Raw genomic sequence first — 24104 nt, 5'->3', positions numbered from 1 at the left:
AGTGACAAAATTCACCTTATTATGTGGTTGTAATTAAGTATTAGAAGTAGGAAATGGAATTGGCTAATATTCTTAAGCCTTGGAGAAACTATGAAAATTAAATATTTGAAATAGCACTTTGTACCCTCTCCTTTACAACGTTTATTTGTGAAAAATTCTTTGTAAATTGCAAAAAGAAATGGCAATGATACTCAGTGTTTTTTTTTTAAATGAGAAAACTACTACACTTCATACCAAAAACAACCCAAATGCAGACCCACCTACTCCCATAATCAAAGTATTTGGGTCTCTTGAATAAAATTTAAATTTCCAACCGTTATTTTCAGCCTTAATTAAGAGGTCAGGCAGAGGCTACAGTGATTCCAAGGTATAGTGATGATTGAGTGACTCTGATTTCTTTTCCTTGTAAGGGTAAATGTTCTCTCTTAAGAGGCTGAGAGGATCTGATCATTTATTGCTATAAGCAGTAAAATTTAGTTTCAGTAGCATAGGAAATATAAAGCAACTATCCTTAGCTCTTCACAATTAGATATTGTATTAGCCAAAAACGGTGCTGATGCAAAGAACCACAATCAGTTGGCTTTTATAAGGGTATTAATTTGTACAGTTACAAGGCCCCAAAGAGTCCAACTCCAAGTTACTACCTCACCAAACTCTGTTACCGTGTGTTAGAGCAAGATGGTGGGCAATGTCTATGAGGGTTCAGCCTTCCTCTTTCCTCTTAAGGCTCCATGGACACAGCTTCTTCCCATCTCAGCTGTAGGCAGGCATGAGGCTAGTCTCTCTCCCCAAGGCTCATTTCTTTCTGGGTTCAGCTGCTTTGGTCTCTTCACAAGGTCAGCTGTAGACTATCAGGCCATCTGTCTTCCTGGGGCTGCTGCTGCTTCTAATGACCTGTCTCTTTCTCTGTATTCTTCTCTGGTATCTATTTCCCCGGGCTCCAGCATCAAAACTCAAAACTCTCTCCTCTGCCAAGTCGTTTTCTCTGTGAGTCCCCGCCTACCAAGGGGACATGACTCAATGTCCTACTGATGTGGCCAATCAAAGCCCTAATTTTAATTTAATCATGTAAACGTGAAACCTCTGGATTTAATACAATCAAAGGGGAACATGTCCAGTGGAACAGACCAATTAGCAAACAATCCAATATCTATTTCTGGAACTCATAAACAAGGCCAAACTGCTAAAGATATCAAAGGTTCTACAGGCAAAGAGTAAATTTGTATGGGAAAACCAAGACACTGCAAAGTTTTTATCATTCACCCTCTCATAGGTATGTCAAATCGTTGAGCAAAAACGTATTTTTTTCTTTAGTAACAAACCTTCTACCACAAAAAGAAACTTAAATTCTACCTCTTTCCAGAGTGAAGTAGGTGAAATCCTTCATTAATTTTTTTCAAACGGTAAAAACATGGGTTATTAATAGAATCAATGGAAACTTGCCGGTCAGAAAATCAGACACAAGTTTGGGAATGTAATCTTTACTCTTAAGGCCTGGAAAGGTTCAGTCAGGGGTAAGCGGCAGACAGGGAATGGGGAAAGTGTATAAAAAGTGTATTGTATTCCACTGCCTGTTATAACTGGGCTTAATAAGAGATAGCGTGCATCAATATATTTTTGCAGCAATTTGACTTTTTTTTCCCAATATTTCCATATATGTTAGGGTCCTTAATTATCAATTCTTTCATATAGAAATTACAGTATAGATGATTATGCCCAAAGTCAAAACACCAATTTAGCAGTTGTCTAACTTTGGACAATGAATGCAGATATGATTCATCTTGCTATAGATTTCTTAGGTCTATTAGGTATTTCAGTGCCTTCTGTAGTCATATCAAAAAAGGTAGCACCAACAGGTCTAATTACTTTGTAAGGACCCAGCAAAAATTCTGCTTTGGACTTTTTGTTTGCATTAGTTCTACATCTAGTTGATTTTGAGATTACAGATACACTAAACACTTAATTTATTTTTAGCCACATTGCTCTTCAAAACCTGGCCATGTCACTTGTAAACAACTCCTGAGGTTAATAAGAATTTGGTCCTCAAATCTAACTACATATCACCAAAAATTTCTCTCTTCCAGTTGTGTCCTCTCAATAACAACACAGAGTTCATCAAGAGATTTCTGGGAAAGAAAAGGACTCATAATGATGCCTACACCATATGCCTCTTGACAGTATAACAGGGCCTCCACTATGAATGCTACTGATATTTAGAATCATTAAAATTAGTTCTCTGATAGTCGCCACTCATGATGCACAGTAAGAGTTCATGTAATATTGGCTTAGTTATATGTGAACCTGTGGAGCAAAACAATTGTCTTTTGCCTCTCTGTTTCACTTAGTGTACTGGTGAGTGCTGTGGCTTTGAGGTATGCTCAGAAAATATATTTTTTTGAATGAGAGAATGGATGAGTGAATTTGTGTATACATAATTATTTTTTATAAAATAATGAGATAAACATCACTACAAAATTATATAAGATTGGCTCCTCAATAAGCATGTTTTATCATCACACGTCTCAGTCAGTATTTGAGTTGGTTAATAATTTTTATTAAGCAGGCACTTTGAACTCAGCACTTTGAACCAGATATTCTGATGGTGAACAGGATGGAATGCTGTTTACTTCTTCAAATTTTTGTCTTGTCCATTTTTATGGATCCCTATTTTACTAATCATTTCCAAAACACACATGCAAATGTTGCTTTTATTTCTCCCAAATGTATAATTATTACACTTAAACTGCACTTATTATCCTGGAATCTCAAAAGACAGTCCAGAGAACCAGTAAGAAAATGGTTTCTTACCATTAGGATTCTCCTGGGATATTTAATTATTAAATCCTTCAGGGTTGGAGCACGAACTTTGGAAGATCAGATATCCAAAGCATATGTGGCTCTGATGCCTTGATTTGGACATTTTTCTCAGCCTCAAAACTGTAATCTTTTTTAAAAAAAAAGATTTATTTATTTATTTATTTATTTATTTCTCTCCCCTCCCCCCCACCCTGGTTGTCTGTTCTCTGTGTCTATTTGCTGCTTCTTCTTAGTCCGCTTCTGTTGTCAGCAGCACGGGAATCTGTGTTTCTTTTTGTTGTGTCATCTTGTTGTGTCAGCTCTCCACGTGTGCGGCACCATTCCTGGGCAGGCTGCACTTTCTTTCATGCTGGGCGGCTCTCCTTATGGGTGCACTCCTTGTGGGTGGGGCTCCCCTACGCGGGGGACACCCCTGCGTGGCTCGGCATTCCTTGCGCGCATCAGCACTGCGCATGGGCCAGCTCCACACGGGTCAAGGAGGCCCGGAGTTTGAACCACGGACCTCCCGTGTGGTAGACTGATGCCCTATCCACTGGGCCAAGTCCACCGCCTGGAACTGTAATCTTATGTTAATAAATCTCAGTTGTAAAAGACAACATTTTTTACTAAGTAAAAATGTTACATTGTTTTCAGCAGCTTTTAGCAAACGAAAACATTTGCTTAGCTGATGAAAGATTTCTCATAATAATTTATTAAAAATCCTAGGTAATAAGTAAGAGTAAATTACTATTCATAATTTAAAAATTAGTGTTTTTACATAATGTTTATATTCTGCCATTTAAAAATGTACTCCAGATTCTAGAAGCACGATTCAAGGCATGTCACGGTATATGCCATTGTGTTGAACTAATCAATGACTTCAAACAAATCCACACCACACTGCTTATTTCCTTCAGCACCTCATGGATGGTTTTCTTGAAGTCCTGAGGGTTGATGCACTCAGTGGCCCCCAGCTCTTTGGCCTTTGCAAATTTGCCTTTGTTGATATCCACCCCAATGATCCTGGCCGCGCCAGCTGCCTTACAGCCGATGAGGGCAGACAAGCTGACTTCTCCAAGGCCAGACATGGCACAGGTGAATCCCAGGATGACCTGTATTTTCATAAAGGACAAAAATGGATTTAGCAGTGGTTTTTGGGAACAGGCTTAGCTGGATAAAGTGTCATGCTTTGTTCTTCACCAGGGGGTAGCTGGAGTCTTATAAACAACCTTCCATCAAAACCTCTTTTTGTTCAGTCGCTTTATATTTAAATTGAGGTGGTTGAATTAGATCAGTATTACCTAAACTTTGTTGCATATTATACTCGCCTGAGGATATTTTTAAAAGTCTCAATACCCTAGCCACAAAACATTCCAATTAAATCATAATCTCTGCAAGTGAGAGCCAATCTTCAGGTGGTTGCAATGGGCACTCTAGTTTGGGAACAAGTGGACAAGATGATCTTTCACCTGTAGCAGTCAGTGACTTCAATCTTGAAGGGGGATCTCAGAAACTCTAATCCAGTGATATCCTGCTTCAGTTTACCACACAAACAATAAGATTACTTTTGGGAAATGATGTAAGTGAAAAGCTTATTGTAGGAAACAAAAATCCAATCAAACCCTCATTAATTACCTCATTGGCTCTTTAACATTCAGTAATCAGTGCCATTATAATGAAAGCAGAAATTACCTGTGAAACAGAGTTTATTCTCTACTAAAGGCAAAAGTTAACTACTAGGGAATTCAACTGGAAGATAATACAACTTGAGACATACACATTTCTAGAGGAAAAACATTCAGTTTTTTCCCTCTAGGTTTTTAGAACATATTAATAAAAATAATGCAATGAATAATTGGTCTACATTTTAATAATGAATAAGATTCATTAATATGGTTGACATCAAATCCTGCTCTATGGGTAGGCTCACTTATACAAGGATGATGCAATTAAAGTGGGAACTTATTGCTAGAGTCATAGATATTTGGCAAAGACAGGCTCTAAAATTTTGAAAATTTTGACAACATTTAACTGTTTAATAAACCAAATATTATATTGTCAGCCTTCAGGTGGGTAAAATGTTCCTTCTGTCCCAGTAACCTCATTGTAATATTCCCTTAAGGGGGTTTATTTCCTGCTTATTCATTCACTGAATGTTATTAAATGTTTTGGAGGTACCACACCACTACCTACCTTAGAAAAACATGAGGTTTGTCATTGTGATTTAAAAAGGCATGTGGGAAGCGGACTTGGCCCAGTGGATAGGGCGTCCGCCTACCACATGGGAGGTCCACAGTTCAAACCCCGGGCCTTCTTGACCTGTGTGGAGCTTGCCCATGCACAGTGCTGATGCATGCAAGGAGTACCCTGCCACACAGGGTGTCCCCCGCATAGGGGAGCCCCACACGCAAGGAGTGTGCTCCGTAAGGAGAGCTGCCCAGCGTGAAAGAAAGTGCAGCCTGCCCAAGAATTGTGCCGCCCACACGGAGACCTGACACAACAAGATGATGCAACAAAAAGAGACAGAGATACCCGTGCCACTGACAACAACAGAAGCGGACAAAGAAGAAGACACAGCAAATAGACACAGAGAACAGAGTACCAGGGTGGTGGGGGGAGGGGAGAGAATAAATAATAAATCTTAAAAAATAAAAATAAAAAAAATAAAATAAAAAGGCATGTAATTAAATGCATTAAATGCGTCTTAAATTTAAGATGCAGCAGGAGTTTTCAGAAATATATTCTTGCTCAGTCCCTTGCTAACCAACTGTGAGATGTTGGATAAATATTAATAGCTTTATGTCTCTGAGCCACAATTTTTCTTATCAATAAAATGTAGGGATACTCTTAGATTGGAGCTCTCAACCCTTTCTGAAAGAGGAGCCTTTACATATTTTTTGCCCTTAAAATCTATCACCTATGAAGTATTTGTATGTGCATTTGAATATGTGTGTGTGAGTGTTCATTGCAGGGGGATGAAATGTAGCAGTCACATACTGAATGGTGTGGAATAAATTCACTGCTGAAGTTTCATTACTTTCCTCCTAGGAATTTTGTAAACAGATTGAATGAACTGGTGACAATTGGTTTAGAGATATATCAGGCAAGGCTTTGGAATTTACTATTGATTCTAATTCTGGGAGTAGGGCATCTATGGACTAGATGCCTCTCAAAGACAAAGACTTTTCGTTTACCTTGTCTACCATAGAACCAAACAGAATCTCTGGTACCTGATTCCTATATGCACTAGTTGTAGAATGAATGACTAAATTCAGCTCTAAAATTTAATAATTCCAAAAAGTTCAATCATAGAAGAATAATTAGTGAAAATTAAATCTCACTTTTTAAAAAAACAGCTTGTTCTTCTATGATTAGCAGGTGAATTTTAAAGGACAATCTCTTAGTTCCTTCTGGGGCCATTTCTACCAATAATCACATCCTTAAATTCTATGGAATGTGTCAGTGCTATTATGGTAGAAGGGGAAGCTATCATTCAATGTATATGAATCCACCCTTATACTGGGACAAAAATTTTCCCTTTTGGTTCCTGACAGTCTGATTATAATTGGTTTTATCATCTTTTGTCATTCCTACTTTGGCAACATTGAGTGCAGACCCATAACCAGTAGAAAATCCACTGTCAATGAGGTAGACTTTCTCCGACAGCACAGCTACATCAATTTTGACCACTGAGATCTCATCCACCACTGTGTACTCAGAGAAGGTGCTGGTGGTGATGAAGTGGTGGATGGGCTTCCCTCTGCAGATGAACTTGGTGGTGCCATCCTGCATGGTCCCCCGAGGATTGAACAGACAGGGCAGTGTGACACAGAGAGAGGCGCAGAAGGGCACGAGGCAGGAACTTATGTGCAAACTTACGTGCAGACTCATTGGTTTGGCATGCAAAATATCAGAAACCTGCTTGTTTTTCAAGCAGAAGCTGACTTCTGGGTGCTTACAAAGGGCACATTTTCCACACTGGGGAAGATACAGAGGGATGCTTTTATCACCTGCAGGAGGATCAAACAAATTCTTCTTAAATTTCTGCCCAAGAATGAATAGAGCAAGAACTTAAAAAGCTTAGGTGTATATATTAGAGGCATATGTTTTGGACATGTCTCCTGAGAAACAGGGCTCCATCACCACTACATCATTGGTGACTGTCTGTCAGCATCATTAACTGTTTGGTTCTATATGTGTGTGAAGATTCCCAAAGAAGAAATGTAAATGTGGAAAACAACATGGATTTTTATTATTTCCATGGTATTAATAATTATTTTTTATTTCATATCCAGATTTCTAATGGAGCTACATGTCATGTTATTTTAATGAAACCTGAATATTCTCAGCACATCAATATAAACTTTATTTACAAGTGGCCTGGCATACTTCCACTAGATATTGGGAAGATCTGATATTTTGTGATACTTTGAGTTACAATAAAAATGAGAATTTTGAAACCAGTAATTCACAGAATTTTTTGGTTTTTGAGAGTGATTATCTTTATTATATAGTGAATGCTTTAAAAAAACCCTCAGTTCTTTTGAAGAAAAGTAACCAGAATGGGACAAAGAGAGATTCAAAGAATTCCCTTGAAAACAATCATTGCAGAGGCAGGCACTATCATTAGGGTAAGAACTGACTTTCAAATGATTTTAGGCTTTAACTTAAAATGTGAATTATCTATTCTCCCCCGAAGATGGAGGAAACATGGGTGAGAGTAAGGATGTCATTTTATTATTTCCTTCTAAATAATGAAGCAATAAAAGTTTAAAATAAAACCAGAGACATATTTATTAATACTTTTCTGTTCACAGTTCACTTAAACATGTAGTAAGTGGGGAGTGCAAATCTGCTGACTAAAGTGAGTTTATATAAGTAACATAATATTAAAAAATCATTCATGCTACCTATCTAAAGACCTAGAAAAATGGTTGGGCCATTGTGTTTAATAGATGACTTTATGTGGAAACGATAACATGGATAATTTCTATTGTGTTCAGCATTTGCCTATCAAAATATTCATCCATATTAATACATGACAAAATTAGGATAAAATATATTAAAAATAAAATATTGAGTCAATTTGTAATCAGATATTTAAACATGGTTAAAGGTAATAAAATAGACACTGTTTACGGCAGGATTCTTGCTGCCAGGTCTCCTCCCTCCGGTCTGTTTCATTTGTTCCATGTTCAAGAAGGGAGGTCACATAGGAAGAGGAATCAGTGGACAGGCTCCACTGCTGGACACAAAAGATACCATGATGATTCCACCAGAGCCTCATAGCCCCATCTTGGGAACTAAGTGATGAACAATTACCATACACTGATCTATTGACTTGGGACACAAACTTATGCTTTTCCTCTTGTCTCAAGTGGTTCTTTTTTGGGCCCTGTATTAGTCAGCCAAAGGAGCCCTGATGCAAAATACCAGAAATCTGTTGACTTTTATAAAGGGTATTTATCTGGGGTAGAAGTTACAGTCCCAACACCACAAAGCATAAATTACTTCCCTCACCAAAGTCTATTGCCATGTGTTGGAGCAAGATGACTGCCGACATCTGCCAAGAGTTCAGGCTTCCAGGGCTCCTCTCTTCCTGGGGCTGTTTCTCTCCAGTCTCAGGTGCCCTGCTCTTGCCACAAGGTCAACTGTAGACTCTCAGGCATCCAGCTCTGTCTCTCTCCCTGGGGCTTGATTCTCTCCCAGTCCAGGTGCTCTGCTCCTCTATGTGCTTACTTCCTGGGCTCCAGCTAAAAACTCCAACTTTCTTCTCTACCATGTAGTTTTCTCTGTGAGTCCCTGCCCCCATGGTAATGTGGCCCAATGAAAGCCCTCATAATTTAATCATGTCAGGTGGCGGGGCAAGATGGCATCTGAGTGAGTGCACTTCATAATCTCTCCTGCAAAGAAGCAGCTGAGTAGGGTTGGAATCTTGCTGGAGCAGGCTGTTTTGGGGGCTTGCAGGGCAGGAGGTGTCTGGACATCGATTTGGTGGGACAGTGACAGAAGAGATTCTTGCGAAAGATAAAATTTTGGGTTTCTGACAAAGAGGTCAAAAGTTGTGGGTGGGACCCTTCCCCCTAGGGCTGGTGGCCCAGCTGTGGTGATCCCTGAAACCTTTATTGTGCTGTAGTGTTCCCAAACCCTGAGCGGGCTCTTTTGGGGGCTTGCAGGGCAGGAGGTGTCTGGATGTTGATTTGTTGAGAGAGTGACAGAAGAGATTCTTGCAAGAGGTGGAATTTTGGGTTTCTGACATGGAGGTCAGAAGCTGTGGGTGGGACCCTTCCCCCTAGGGCTGGTGATCTGGCCATGGTAATCCCTGAAAACTTTGTTGTGCTGCGGTGTTCCCAAACCCTGTGTTTACAGGATGCGTGGTTCCCAGGTCTGTATCCCCTAAACCCTGGTAGCCCATGCTCCACAGACTCACACACCTTGAGTCTGCAATATCCTGGACTTCCCATTCCTGTAACCAGTGCACCCTGAGGTCTGTCTGAGGTCTGTGATTACCCTAGTCCTCCACGTTTTTTGTTTTGTTTTTTTTCTTTGAGCATGGAGGAACGTACCAGCTGACTTGGGGAGAGTCTGGGAAGAAAGGAGAGGTGAATCTTCTGAGAAAGCCAAATTTACCTAAACGTCCTGGGATAGGAAACTTGGTCTGGGAGAAGGTGGAGTCAGAAAATGAATTGGAACTCCCCTAGCACACCTAAGGGGGAGGGACTGTAGGACATGCTATCCAAGCTTTCAATAGCATATTTGGGATTTCTGGTGAGGTGTAGGTGCTCTCACGCTGGAAATAAAGACTCATTGTCTTCTGTGTTGAGTTGGTTCAACAAGGACCTACTTGAATGTCCTACTGGACCACTCAGGCAGCTTTCCTGCTGCCCTGGGAGAGAGAGAAGTGAGGAAGGGAGAAAGAGGGAATGTCGGATCCTTAAGCATTTTATTTAATTGCAAAGAGAATTCCTAGCTTGAAACTTTGGTTCTTTTTTTGTTTTTTTCTTTTTGTCATAGTCACTATAGTGCCATTGTCTCCTGGTTTTTTCTTCTATTTTATCCCCTAAGGCCCTTTTTCTATTCTTTAGTTTTTTTCTCTCTTTTCCTTGCTGGCTTCCCCCTGTTTTTTGTTCCCCCCTTTTTCTCCTTTTTTTCTCTTTTTCTTCTTTTTTTATTTTATTTTCTTTATATAATAGGTGCTGCAGGGAAAGCTTCACATTTGCTGTGTTTCCTCATCCTCCATTTCCTCTTTTCTGTGTGTACTGATTTTGGCCACCTACCCTATCCACTTTCCTCTACATCTTTCTATCCTCCATCATCTACTGTTTCTCTTACATTCCATTCCCCTTTGTTTGGTCCTCAAATTGTCTGACTTTGTATTTCTAATACCTTTGTTCTGTTTTCTGTCTTTTATCCACTCTTGATATTATTGTCTTTCTTTTCTCTTTCCCTCTCTCATGAAAACATTGGCCTTTTAATTCATACTATATTCCTCCCCTTATTCAGTTGACTGTCTCATTATAGGTATTCTACTTACTGCTATAACTCTACACAACTTACATGAGTCTAATATCCATTCTCCTAGATCTCACATTGTTGCACTGTTAACATTTATTACCAATACTACTTTATACATTTTCTTTTCTTACTCATTTTGCTTTCCCTGGCCCTAATATTTTCCTTTAAAGTGAATTAGACAGCAACAAGAAAGTAGAGTAAGAAGAACAAAGTGACAAAGAGAAGACATAACACTTATGCATGAACAACAACTAATTAATCTGCAAGACTAGACAAAGAAGCTAAGGAACTGATTAAACCCATCAAGATAAAATGGTGACCAGACAGCAACAAAACTATAAACCAAACCAATAATCAGGACAACATGGCCAAATCCAATGAATGAACTAAAAACCAGAAAGAGGAACAGAACATCGGACAAGTAATTAAAGCTCTCAAAACATATATTAGAGACCAACTTAATGAAGCAAAGGAAGAGATTAACAATATGAAGAAAACACTTGGAGAGAATACAGAAGAAATTGCAGTCATACACAAAAAATTAATGGATATGATAGTGATGAACTCAACAATGCAAGAAATCAAAAATACACTTTCAGCAAATAACAGCAGATTAGAAGAGGCAGAGGAGAGAATTAGTGTTGTGGAAGACAGTACACCTGAAATCAAACAGATAGTAGAATAATCGATAAAAAGATAGAAAAAATCCAGCTGGGACTTAGGGACCTGAAAGACAATGCAAAATGCAAAAACATATGCATTATAGGCACCCCAGAAGGAGAAGAGAAGGGAAAGGGGATAGAAGGAGTGTTGGAGGAAATAATGGCTGAAAACTTCCCAAATCTATTAAGGGAAATGGATGTACATGTCCAGGAAGCACAGCACACCCAAACAGCACAAATCACAACAGGCCTACCCCAAAACATATGCTTGTCAAATTATCCAATACACAACACAAAGAGAAAATTCTAAAAAAAGCAAGAGAAAAAAAAACCATCACATACAAAGGAAGCTCCATAAGATTAAGTGCTGATTTCTCATCTGAAACCATGGAGGCAAGAAGGCAGTGGTATGATATAGTCAAGGTACTAAAAGAAAAAAATTTCCAACCAAGAATGCTTTACCCAGCTAAGCTAGCATTCAAAAATGATGGAGAGTTCAAAATATTCACAGATAAACAGAAACTAAAAGAGTATGCCAACAAGAACCCTGCTCTCCAAGAAATACTAAAGGGAGTTCTGCAGGAAGAAAGAAAAAAACAGGAGAGGCAGAGTTGGAGGAGAGTGTAAGAGCAACAAGAAAGACAAAAAGAGAAGGAAAAAACAAACAAACAAAATATGACAAACACAAGTCCAATCAAAATATGGCTAACATAAATAATTCCTTGAAAGTTATAACACTGAATGTCAATGGATTAAACTCACCTGTCAAAAGATTCAGATTGGAAGATTGGATACAGAAATATGACCCATCTATATGCTGTCTACAAGAAACACATCTTAGACTGAGGGATTCAAGGAGTTTGAAAGTGAATGGCTGGAAAACAATCTTACAAGCAAACAATAACCAAAAAAGGGCAGGAGTAGCTATATTAATATCAGACAAAATAGACTTCAAATGCAAAACAATTGTGAGAGACAAAGATGGACACTATATATTAGTGAAAGGGATAATCTTTCAAGAAGAATGAACAATCATAAATATTTATGCTCCTAACAAGGGCACCTCCAAATACATGAGGCAAACACTGGAAAAACTAAGTGAAAGAACAGATGCCTCTACAATTGTAGTGGGGGACTTTAATACAACACTATCAACTTTGGACAGAACATCTCAAAAGAGAATTAATAAAGAAACAAAAACTTTGAATAGTATATTAGAGGAGCTGGACCTAATAGACATATACAAATCATTATACCTGAATACATCAGGATATATATTTGTCTCAAGTGCACATGGATCATTCTCCAAGATATACCATATGATAGGCCACAAAGAAAGGCTCAATGATTCAGAAAGTTCAAAATCATACAAAATAATTTCTCTGACCACAGTGAAGTGAAGCTGGAAATCTGTAAGGGCCAGAGACCCAGGTTTCATGCCAAGATATGGAAATTAAACAGCATACTCTTAGAAAAACAGTGAGTCAAGGAGGAAATCTCAAAAGAAATTAATAACTACCTTGAAACTATGAAAATGATAACACAACATACCAAAACTTATGGGATGCAGCAAAAGCAGTACTGAAAGGGAAATTTATAGTCATAAATTCATACATCAAAAAACAAGAAAGAGCTAAAATCAAAGAACTAACTGCATATTTAGAGGAATTAGTAAAAAAAACAACAAAGTAAACACACAGAGAAGAAGAAAGAAAGAAATAGCAAAGATAGGAGCAGAACTAAATGAAATAGAAAATAAGAAAGCACTTGAAAAGATAAACAAAACCAAGAGTTGGTTCTTTGAGAAGATCAATAAAATTGACAAATCCTTAGCTAGATTAACAAAGAAAAATAAAGAGAAGATGCAAATACACAAAATAAGAAATTAGAAAGGAGATATCACCACTAATCCTACAGAAATAAAGACTATCGTAAGAGGATACTTTGAAAAACTATATTCCAAGAAAAAGGACAATTTAGAGGAAATGGAAAAATTCCTAGAAACACACAAGCAGCCTATATTGATGAAAGAAAAAATTAATGATCTCAGCAAACCAATCACAAGTAAAGAGACAGAATCAGTCATTAAAAACCAACTAAAAACCTCCCAACTAAGAAGAGCCCTGGGACAGATGGCTTCACAGGTCAATTCTACAAAACATTCCAGAAAGAACTAACGCCAATCTTGCTGAAACTCTTCCAAAAAATTGAAACAGAAGGAACATTGCCCAATTCATTCTATGATGCCAACATTACCCTAGCACCAAAGCTAAACAAAGCCAACACAAGAAAGGAAAATTACAGACTAATATCTCTAATGAACCTAGACGCAAAAATTCTCAACAAAATACTTGCTAACTGTATTCAACAACACATTAAATGAATTATACACCATGACCACGTGGGTTTCATTCTGGGTATGCAAGGATGGTTCAACATAAGAAAATCAATCATTGTAATACATCATATAAACAGATTGAAGGAAAAAAATCACATGATTATATCTATCAATGCAGAAAAAGCATTTGACAAAATACAACACACTTCCTTGATAAAAACACTGCAAAAATTGGAATACAAAGAAATTCTCTGAACATGATAAAGAGTATATATGAAAAACTCACAGCCAACATCATTTACAATGGTGAAATCTTAAAATCTTTCCCTCTATGATCAGAAACAAGACAAGGATGCCCACTATCACCTCTTCTATTTAACATTGTCTTAAAGACCTGAAGCAAGAACCAGATATAAAAGACATTCATATCGAAAAGGAAGAGGTCAAAATTTCATTATTTGCAGATGACATGATCCTATACATAGAAAACCCTGAGAAGTCTACAACAAAGCTTCTAGGATTCATAAATGAGTTTAGTAAAGTCACAGGTTATAAGATCAATGTGAAAAAATCAGTAGCATTTCTGTACACCAATAATGAACAAGCTCAGGAGGAAATCAAGAAACAAATATCATTTATAATAGTAAATAAAAAATCTAATTCCTAGGAATAAATTTAACTAAAGATGTAAAAAACTTATACACAGAGAGCTACACAACACTGTTCAAGGAAATCAGAGAAGACCTAAATAAATGGAAGAATATTCCCTGTTCATGGATAGGAAGACTAAATATTATTAAGATGTCTATCCTACCAAAACTGATCTAAACATTCAAAACAATCCCAAAAAAATCAACACAGCATTCTTTAATGAACTAGAAAAACTATCTATGAAATTTATTTGGAAAGGAAAGAGGCCCTGAATAGGCAAAGACATATTGAAAAAAAAAAAAAAGAAATTGGAGGAATCACACTACCTGACTTGAAAACATACTACAAGGCAACAGTAGTGAAAACAGCATGGTATTGGCACAAGGAGAGACACACTGACCAATGGAACTGAATTGAGAGTTCTGATATAGATCCTCATATCTATAGTCATATAATATTCGATAAAGCCACCAAAACCTGGGAGAGAATGATCTCTTCAACAAATGGTGCCTAGAGAACTGGATATCCATATGTAAAAGAATGAAAGAGGATTACCAATTCACACCTTATACAAAAATCAACTCAAGATGGATCAAAGACCTAAATATAAGAACCAAGGCCATAAAGACTTTGGAAAACAGTGTAGGGAAGCATCTACAGGACCTAATAGGAAATGGCATCATGAACTTCACACCCAAAGCACGAGCAGCAAAAGAATAAATAGATAAATGGGACTTCCTCAAAATTAAAGCCTTCTGTACCTCAAAGGAGTTTGTCAAGAAAGTGAAAAGAAAGCCTACACAATGTGAGAAAATATTTCATAACCATATATCTGATAGGAGACTTATATCCTGCATATATAAAGAACGCCTATATCTTGAAAATAAAAAGACAACGCATTTAAAAAAAATGGGAAAAAGATTTAAACAGACACTTATCCAAAGAAGAAATACCAATGGCTAAAAAGAAATTGAAAAATGCTCCAAATCTCTAGCTATTAGGGAAAAGCAAATCAAAACTACAATAAGATACCATCTTACTCCCATAAAATTGGTAGCTATTTAAAAAACAGAAGACAACAAGTGCTGGAGAGGATGTGGAGGAATGGGAACATTCATCCACTGCTGGTGGGAATGCAGAAGGATCCAGCTGTTCTGGAGTGTTGCAATTTGACAATGCTACCATTTTCCACTGGACTGAGGTGTCCGCCAGGCCGGCGGGCTCGAACTAGTTGGCCCCCGGGGAATGAGGACTAATACGGAGACTATGTACACTCCGCAGACAGGGTTCTGGACTAAGTCTAACTTTATTATGTAGGAACAGCAATTTATAGTTCAGGGCAATAGGGAAGGGGGGCTAGGTGGTATTAGATTGGTGGGGGTGAATATATGTCCAAACAAGGAGAGGGGTAAGCTATGGGGGATGGTTAGGTTGATCACGTAGGCTGAGCTTTTTCATGCCATACTGCCTGATTGGTGGGGATTAAACAAAGGGAGAGGGGCTTGGAGAGGAGGAAGAAGACGTGGTGTAGCTGGACAGGGTTTGGTTGCTATTCTGTCTGACCTCGAGGTCAGCGGCCATTCCGTTCAGCTGTGTGATTGCCTTAGAGACAGCGTGTCAGCAACTGACGAGCTATGCCTTGTTGGCTGTGCACAGGGTGCTCTTGGGCACTTTTATTCTCCTACACTGGAGGATAGTTTGGTGGTTTCTCAAAAAGCTAGCTATAAATTTGCCATATGACCCAGCAATTCCACTGCTGGGTGTATATCCAGTAGAACTGAAAACAAGGACACAGACCAATATATGCACACCAATGTTCATAGCAGCATTGTTCACTATTGCCAAAAGTTGGAATCAACCCAAATGCCCATCAACAGATGAATGGATAAATAAAATGTGGTATATACATACAATGTAATACTACTCAGCTTTAAGAACGAATACATTACAAACACATGTGATTCATGGATGAATCTTGAGAACCTTATGTTGAGTGGAGCAACCCAGGCATCGAAGGACAAATACTACATGACCTCAATGATATGAAATAAGTAAACCAAGCTGCCTCAGAGAGCTAGAGACTGGATGATAGGCTTAAAGGAATTTGGGGGGTAGAGGAAGGATGCAAGCTGACACCTACATGGGTGAAATCTATGATAAGCTGGAGGTAAGTATTTGTACAAGGAAAGGATAAGATGGGGGTACAGAGATACCTTTGGGTGGGGCTTTGTGGACTTGAGGGGGGATAGGGATGGGAGGATGGGTAATATTGCCCAAGAAATTGGAGGGAGGATGGGGGAACATATGAACAAAGGAGGTTGTCAGGTATTGGGTTGAGAATATAATGTTGAGAAAACTTTTAAAAAAATATAATAAGGAAGGTTACCTGTTTAAGATGCTCAAAGTGGAGAATCTGACACAGGACAGGCTTCTAGGGAGTGAGTACTCATTTTGTGATAGTGGGTTATATTATTGGATGGAGACCCATATAATAGAGTGAAGGTATTCCCACATCCTGGGGAGGACTGATGTTCTCAAATAAAGGGAATTGTGTCTCTTGAGAGAAATTGTGGCTCCCAATGCGATAGGGCAGTCGAGCATGTCAAGCCCTCAACATTGTTGTAAGTATCTCTGAACATGGCCCTTCAAGCAATGAAGATTGATTGTCACTGTGGGCCCTGAGGGGAGGGGGAAAGAGGTATTGAATAGATGGAATCAATGTAACTGTGGAGCAATGGAAATGTTCCAAAAGATTACGCATGGATGTCTATAGGACATGTTAAATTACACCAAAAATGTTTAGGGGCCTATAGGCTAAAACTAAATCATAATGTAAAACATAAGATAGCTAAAAAATTAGAAAATTGTATAGTCTAAAATATAAACCACAATGTAAACCCAAGTGTTACCTTGTTTGAAAGCTATTGTCTCAACATCTGTACATCAGTTTCAGTAAATACAGTATGAACATGTAAAAGATTATTGCTGTGGAAGGGAAGGGAACATGTAAAAAGATTATTGCTGTGGATATGTGGGAGTACCATATATTGTATATATGAATTACTGTGATCTAAAATTTTTGTGAAGACAAGCTTAATAATTAGAAAAAAAAGAGAAAGAACATAGACATTGAGGAAAAGACAGAAGAAGTTGCCTTGCCAATTTGCATAGAGGGCAACACTTATTGCTGATGGAAGGCAAAACATCAAAAACAAAGATTTTGCATTTTAAAATTTTTTGATACCCCAATTTATTTTTACCTTAATTTTTCTAAATTAATATGTATTCCATATCTAATCCTTAAACTCATCACTATATTCCATTTTACTATTAATGGAAACTGGCAATATATTGGGCTTCAGTTCTGAAGAAGTTTTGGATCACAGAGAGGTTCAATAATGGCAGGACAGGAATACTGGTGTGGGATGTTATTGACATGGTTGTCAGGGAGTTCTCCAGGACATATATCCAGGGTACATAAAAATGTTTGGATATTTTCATAATGGTTACAGTTAAAAATGACAACTGAGGGAGTGCTGAGTTCCTAGCCAGGGGACCTCTATCACATTCCCTAATGGAACAGCAACAATCCCCCAAGTGCAATGGCAAAGACCGAAAAAGGAGGATGGTTCAACAATGAGCCCTTGATACTAATGACTATGCTTGTGAGCCTGTGCATCTGAAATAAGAACAAGGCCTAGAGCTGCAGAGTGCCTAAGAGTTACCTCCTGAGAGCCTCTGTGTTGCTCAAATGTGGCCAGTCTTGAAGCCAAACTCAGCATGTAAATAAATTGCCTTCCCCCCAGTGTGGGAAATGACTCCTGGGGATGAGCCTCCCTGGCACTAAGGGATTACTACCAAGTACCAGCTGATGATGTAACTAGAAAATGACCTTGAATAAAAGGGTCAACTCTGACCAGCAGAATATCTCAGCCTACATATAATATCAGGAGTTTAAACTGCGTTTTGACCTGAATAAAAGGGGGAAATGAAAAGGACAAATGAGTTTATATGGCTATGAGTATCTAAAAAAGAGCCAGGAGGTTATCAGAGGGGTTGCCCTTAAGTAAACACAGAGTCCCAGAGACAGATAAAAGTAGATACAACCCCAGGTACTGGTTCTTTTGAGGGCTACAGAGACCCACACATTCTATGGTCATGGCAGATAGAGTTCAGTGCCATGTCAGTTGGCCCTACTTTGGAATTTGTGTTTCTTGTGATGGAGCTGGACTCAGATGTGATCTTTGTTCACAAGCCTCTCCTGTTACTTTTACCGGACCTGTGATTGGTGCTGGGTTTTAGTGTACACCCAGGGGACCTGAATCTCTGGACTGTCCATGTGATAGCAGGCCCTGAGCCTCAACAGACTAGCAACTTCTACACTCTGGCTTATTGGACTTACCCCACTCAGCTAACACGGAGGTGAAGAAGGTCAACCACCATACCAGAGAGCCAAGAGTGCCTACAACTGAAAGCAGGAGAATTGCAGCCATCATCTTTATGGAACCTAAGCCCTCTCTTGATATAGATGTGGAGTGGACACAACCATTCCAGGGTCCACAGGATGGAGGAATACAGTATGGATTAGAGTGGACTTAATGATATTCTATTCATGAACTATTGTGATTTAGTAATCGAAGAAAATGTAGCATTAATTTGGAGAAAGTGGCCATGGTAACAGCTGAGTGTAGGGAGTGGGAAGAAGAGACATGATGTGGGGGCATTTTCAGGACTTGGAGCTGTCCTGGGTAGTACTGCAGGGACAGTTACTGGACATTGTATGTCCTCCCATGGCCCACTGGGTGGACTGGGGAAGAGTGTAAATTATAATGTGGACCATTGACCATGTGATACAGCAGTGCTCATAGATGTATTCATCAAGTGCAATGAATGTCCCATGATGATGGAGGAGGTTGTTTTTATGGGAGGAGTAGGGTGAAAAGGGTCGGGGGGGTATATGGGGACCTCATATTTTTTGAATGCAACATTAAAATAAAGACAAAAAAAAAAAAAAAAAGGAATGCACCAAAAACCAAACAAACAAAAAACTGCTTAAAACATAAATAAATAATTGTGCATGAATTGCCAGAAAAAGCAGCTATGTACAGCAGGTGACACAGAACATGAGAGGTGAGGGATTTTCTTTTTTGTCTTCTTTTTCTGTTTCTTTTTCTGTTGTTGTTTATTATTATTGAAATAATGGAAATGTATCTAATAATGATTAAAGTGGTGAACACACAACTATGTGGTTATACCAAATACCATTGATTGTACACTTTGGATGAATTTTATAATTTATTAATATGTATGTGTAGGGTGGCACTGTGTGGGAGTGCGGCGACAGCAAGGGTCGGCTCGTCTCCAGGCGCCGGTGCGAGTCGGACCCAGGTGGTGGGAATGGGCGTTAAGGCTCTCCGCTTGGGGTTTGGGCGTACTGCCTGCCCCTCTGCCCAGCTGCACCCGCTTCCCCCTCGGTGGCCTAACCCCGCCTCTCCCCCGAGGGCCACCGCCGTGCCATGACAGCCCTGCCTCGCTGCCGCCGAGAACCCTGGCTACCCCGTCTTCTGCCCGCCACCAGTGATGCACCCCTGCATGAACCTATCAGCCGTCTGCCGCCCCCCGGCCACGCCCCCTGCCCCTCCCCCGTCTTCGTCCTATATTAACCGCTGTACTTCCTGAATAAATCAGACTTGCGCACAGATCCTGGTCTCCTCGATAGTCTTCTTCCTACCGCGCATCCTCCGCACCTTGCCGGCCCCGGAGCGCCTTCTCGGAAGGCCCCTCCGTGTGTTGCAGCCCTCTGCCCGAGCCCACACCGCCCCTGCAGCGGCCCTCCGGGCAAGCCCACACTGCGACATGTATGCATAAAATTGATTTGTTAAGAAATATAGTGGATTCCTATAAAAAAATAATTTAATGATGCCCAGGTACAGACCAGTTTACAAACATAATCCAATGTCTATTTTTGGAATTCATGAACAATATCAAACTGCAACAGGCCCTGAAGGAATATAGTGCTCAGGAATACTAAAATATAAATTGTTGGAGTGTGAACCCCAGGAGGCAGTTACTCTGTCTCCTTTGCTCCAGTATCCCCAGGATCTAACCTGGAGCCTGACATGTAGTGGGAACGCCACAAGCCACATTTAAGGAGAGAATCGGGAGGTCAGGCCTGTGGACATGCCTGGACACAGGAAGCACATCAGGCAGGGAGAGAAAACAAGCACATGCCTGCCTGGTTCCAGCTGTGCCATTTGCTGCTGCTGGGACCTTGGGCAGATCTTTTATCTCTCCCTGTCTCAGTTTCCTCACCCAGGCTGGATGACCATGGTGGACCTGAACTGAGACACAATCCCTGAGTGTGAGTCCTGTTGGTTTGACTGTAGTCACCTTCTTGCCAATGCTCTCTACGATGCCGTTTCCCTTGAGAGAAGGGTCCCACTGACCACATTGTCATCTGAGTGACAGCTTCTTGAGGCTAACAACTCTAAGGGAAAAGGAGAAAATAATGTCCCCCAGATGGACTAATGTACCCAATTCCCTAAACTAGATTTTAAATATGTTTTAAGTTTTTAAAAAAATTCTTGTAACATGTATACAACCTAAAATTTCCTCTTTCAACCACATTCAGACATATATTTCAGTGCTATTAATTACATTCACCATGTTGTGCTACCATTGGCACCATATATCGAATCAAACAGAAACTACAATTTAAGCATTAACTTCCCATTCCCTACTCTCACCCTGGCCCTTGGTAACTTATATTCTAGATTGTGACTCTGTGAGTTGACTTATTCTAATTACTTTATATCTGAGACTATACAATATTTGTCCTTTTGTGTCTGGCTTATTATACTCAACATGATATCTTCATTGTTCATCCATACTGTTGCTTGTATCAGAACTTCACTCCTTTTTACAGCTGAATAATATTCCTTTTGTATATATACCACATTTTGGTTATCCATTCATTTGTTGATGGATATTTGGGTTTCATCTTTTAGTGATTGTGAATAATGCTGCCATGGACATTGTTGTGCAGATATCTGTTCAAATCTCTGCTTTCAAATCTTTTGCTTATATTCCTAAATGTGGGATTTCTGGGTCATAGGGTAATTCTACACTTACTTTCTAAAGAACAGTCAAACTGTCTTCCACAGTGGCTGCATGTTTTTAAATAAGAATAAGTGTTCCTATTTCTCCATGTCCTCTCCAACAGTTACAGTTTTGTTTCTTTTTTAAATTTATTTTTGAAAATAGTAGCTGTTCTAGTAGGTGTGAAATGGTCTTTTATTGGGTGGTTTAGATTTGCATTTCCCTAATAGCTAATGATATTGAGCATCTTCTCATGTGCTTCCTCTCTGTTTGTATATCCTGTTTGGATAAATGTCTATTCAAGTAGTTTGCCTATTTTTTAATTGGGTTGTTTGTCTTTTTATTGTTGAGTGGCTGTATTTCTTTATTTATTCTGGGTATTAAACCCTTATCAGATATGTGGTTTACAAATATCTTCTGCAATTGAATAGGTTGCCTTTTCACCTTCATGAATAAATCCTTTGAAGCATTTTGCCTGCTCCTTGACGGCAACTCCCATTCATTCTTTTGTACATGGATATCCAGTTCTTCTAGCACCATTTGTTTAACAGACTGTTCTTTCCCAATTGAGTGGACTTGGCAGCCTTCTTAAAAATAATTGACCATAGATGTGAGGGTCTGAACTCTTAATTTGATTCCATTGGTCTAAATACCTATCTTCTGCCAGTACCATGCTGTTTTGACTACTATAGCTTTGTAATAAGTTTTAAAGTCAGGAAGTGAGTCCTTCAATTTTGTTCTTCTTTTTTGACATGGTTTGGCTATTTGGGGGCTCTTTACTCTTCCATATAAATTCGATAATTGACTTTTCCATTTCCAACAAAGATGCTTCCTTTCTCTACGTGTCCTTTCTCTGTGTTCTTGATTTACATATGACTCAGCAAGATGGTGGACACCTAACCTGTGTCATGCCTCACTGACATGCTCCAATCAAATGCCCTAAAGTGATCTAATGGAAAGTGATCTAATCAAATTCAATCTAATGCAATTAAAGGGAACTATACCCACAGGAATGGATTAGTTTAAGAATATAATCTTTTGGGATTCAAAAAAGAACTTCACAGTCCCCCTCTCATTTTTTGTTTTATTTGTCTTCTCTCCTATTCTAGCTAATGGTGTGTCAGTTTTATTGATCTTTCCATAGAACCAGCTTTTGGTTTTGCTAATGCCCTCTATTGTACTTTTAAACTTTTCTATTTCATTTATTTGTACTCTAATATTGTGATTTATTTCCTTCAGTTTGCTTTGGATTTAGTTTGCTGTTCCTTTTCTAGTTCCTCCGGGTATGCAGTTAGGTCTTTGATTTTAGCTCTTCTTTTTTAATGTAAGCATTTAGGACTATCAATTTCTCTCTCAGTATAGCCTTAGCTGCATTCCATAAGTGTTTGTTGCAGTTTGGCATTGTTTATGAATTCCAAAAATAGATATTGGATTGTGTTTGTTTCTCTGGGTATATTAGATTGTATTAAATCCAGAGGTTTCACTTTTACTTGATTAAATTATGATTAAGGCTTTGATTCAGCCATGTCAGTAGGATGTTGAGTCCCTGCCCACCATAGAGAAAACAACAAGGCAGAGGAGAGAGTTTGAGTTTTGATGCTAGACCCTGGAGAAGTAAATGTACAGAGAAGCAGATATGTGAGGAAAAAGAGATGGCTCCATTAGGCATGGCAGAGGCCCTGGGAAGAGAGATGAGCCTGATAGTCTACTGCTGACCTTGTGAAGAAAGCTGAGCAGCTGAACTCAGAAGAAATGAGCCCTGGGGATAGAGACAAGCCTTATGCTGAGACAACCTGCAGCTGAGAAGGTAAGGAGCTGGAACCATGGAGCTCTAGGAGAAAGAGGAAGGCCAGCAGCCATCTTGCTCCAACACTTGGCAAGACTTTGGTGAGGGAAGTAACATATGCTTTATGGCCTGTTGACTGCAAACTTCTAACCCCAATTAATACCCTTTATAAATGCTAACAGATTCCTGGTACTTTGCCTTAGCATCCCTTTGGCTGACTAATACAGTGTTGGGATGTTTTGTTCTCATTTTCATTCTTCTCAAGATATTAATGATATCCCCTGTGAGTTCTTCTTTCACCTACTGATTGTTTAAGGGTGTGTTATTGAAATCCAGTATAATTGTGTAGTTTCCAGTTCTCTGCCTGTTATTGATTTCTTTTTTTTTAAAGATTTATTTTTATTTATTTCTCTCCCCTTCCCGCCCACCCCCACCTCAGTTGTTTGTTCTCTGTGTCCATTTGCTGCATGTTCTTTTTTTTTTTTGTCTGCTTCTGTTGTTGTCAGCAGCACGGGAATCTGTGTCTTTTTACTTGCGTCATCTTACTGCATCAGTTCTCCATTGTGTGGTGCCATTTCTGGGCAGGCTGCACTCCTTGTGCATGGGGCTCCCCTATGTGGGGGACACCCCTGCATGGCATGGCACTCCTTGTGCGCATCAGCACTGCGCATGGGCCAGCTCCACATGGGTCAAGGAGGCCCAGGGTTTGAACCGCACATCTCCCATGTGATAGACGGATGCCTTAACCACTGGGCCAAGTTCACCTCCTGCCTGTTATTGATTTCTAGCTTCATTCCCTTGTAGTCAGAGAAGATCCTTTGTATAATTTCAATATTTTAAAATAAAGTGAGACCTCTTTTGTAACCCAACATATTGCCTATCATGGATAATGATCCCTGTGCACTTGAGAAGCCTGTATATCCTATTGTTTTGGGGTGCAATGTTCTGTATACATCTATTAGGTCTAGTTCATTCATGATATTATTCAAATTATCTGTTTCCATATTGATCTTCTGTCTAGATGATCTATTTGTTGACGAAAGTGGTGTACTGAGGTCAATAACTAATGCCATAGGGTGTCTATTTCTCCCTTCAGTTTTGCCAGTGTTTGCCTCATGTATTTATGGGCACTGTGGTTATGTTCATAAATATTTCTGATTGTTTCTTTTTGGTGGATTGTCCCTTTTATTAATATATACTGTCCTTCTTTGTCCCTTATAACACCTTTTTATTTAAAGTGTATTTTGTTATATATTAG

At 39.2% G+C, this 24104-nt stretch overlaps 1 pseudogene; it reads right to left on the bottom strand.

The window, feature by feature from the left end:
- Window positions 1-24104, bottom strand: part of LOC101429291 (alcohol dehydrogenase E chain-like) — an 80820-nt pseudogene that overhangs the window by 36101 nt on the left and 20615 nt on the right.

Source organism: Dasypus novemcinctus, chromosome 1, assembly GCF_030445035.2.
Source record: "Dasypus novemcinctus isolate mDasNov1 chromosome 1, mDasNov1.1.hap2, whole genome shotgun sequence".
Lineage (NCBI taxonomy): Eukaryota > Metazoa > Chordata > Mammalia > Cingulata > Dasypodidae > Dasypus > Dasypus novemcinctus.
This window is presented reverse-complemented; position numbering and strand designations above follow the sequence as displayed.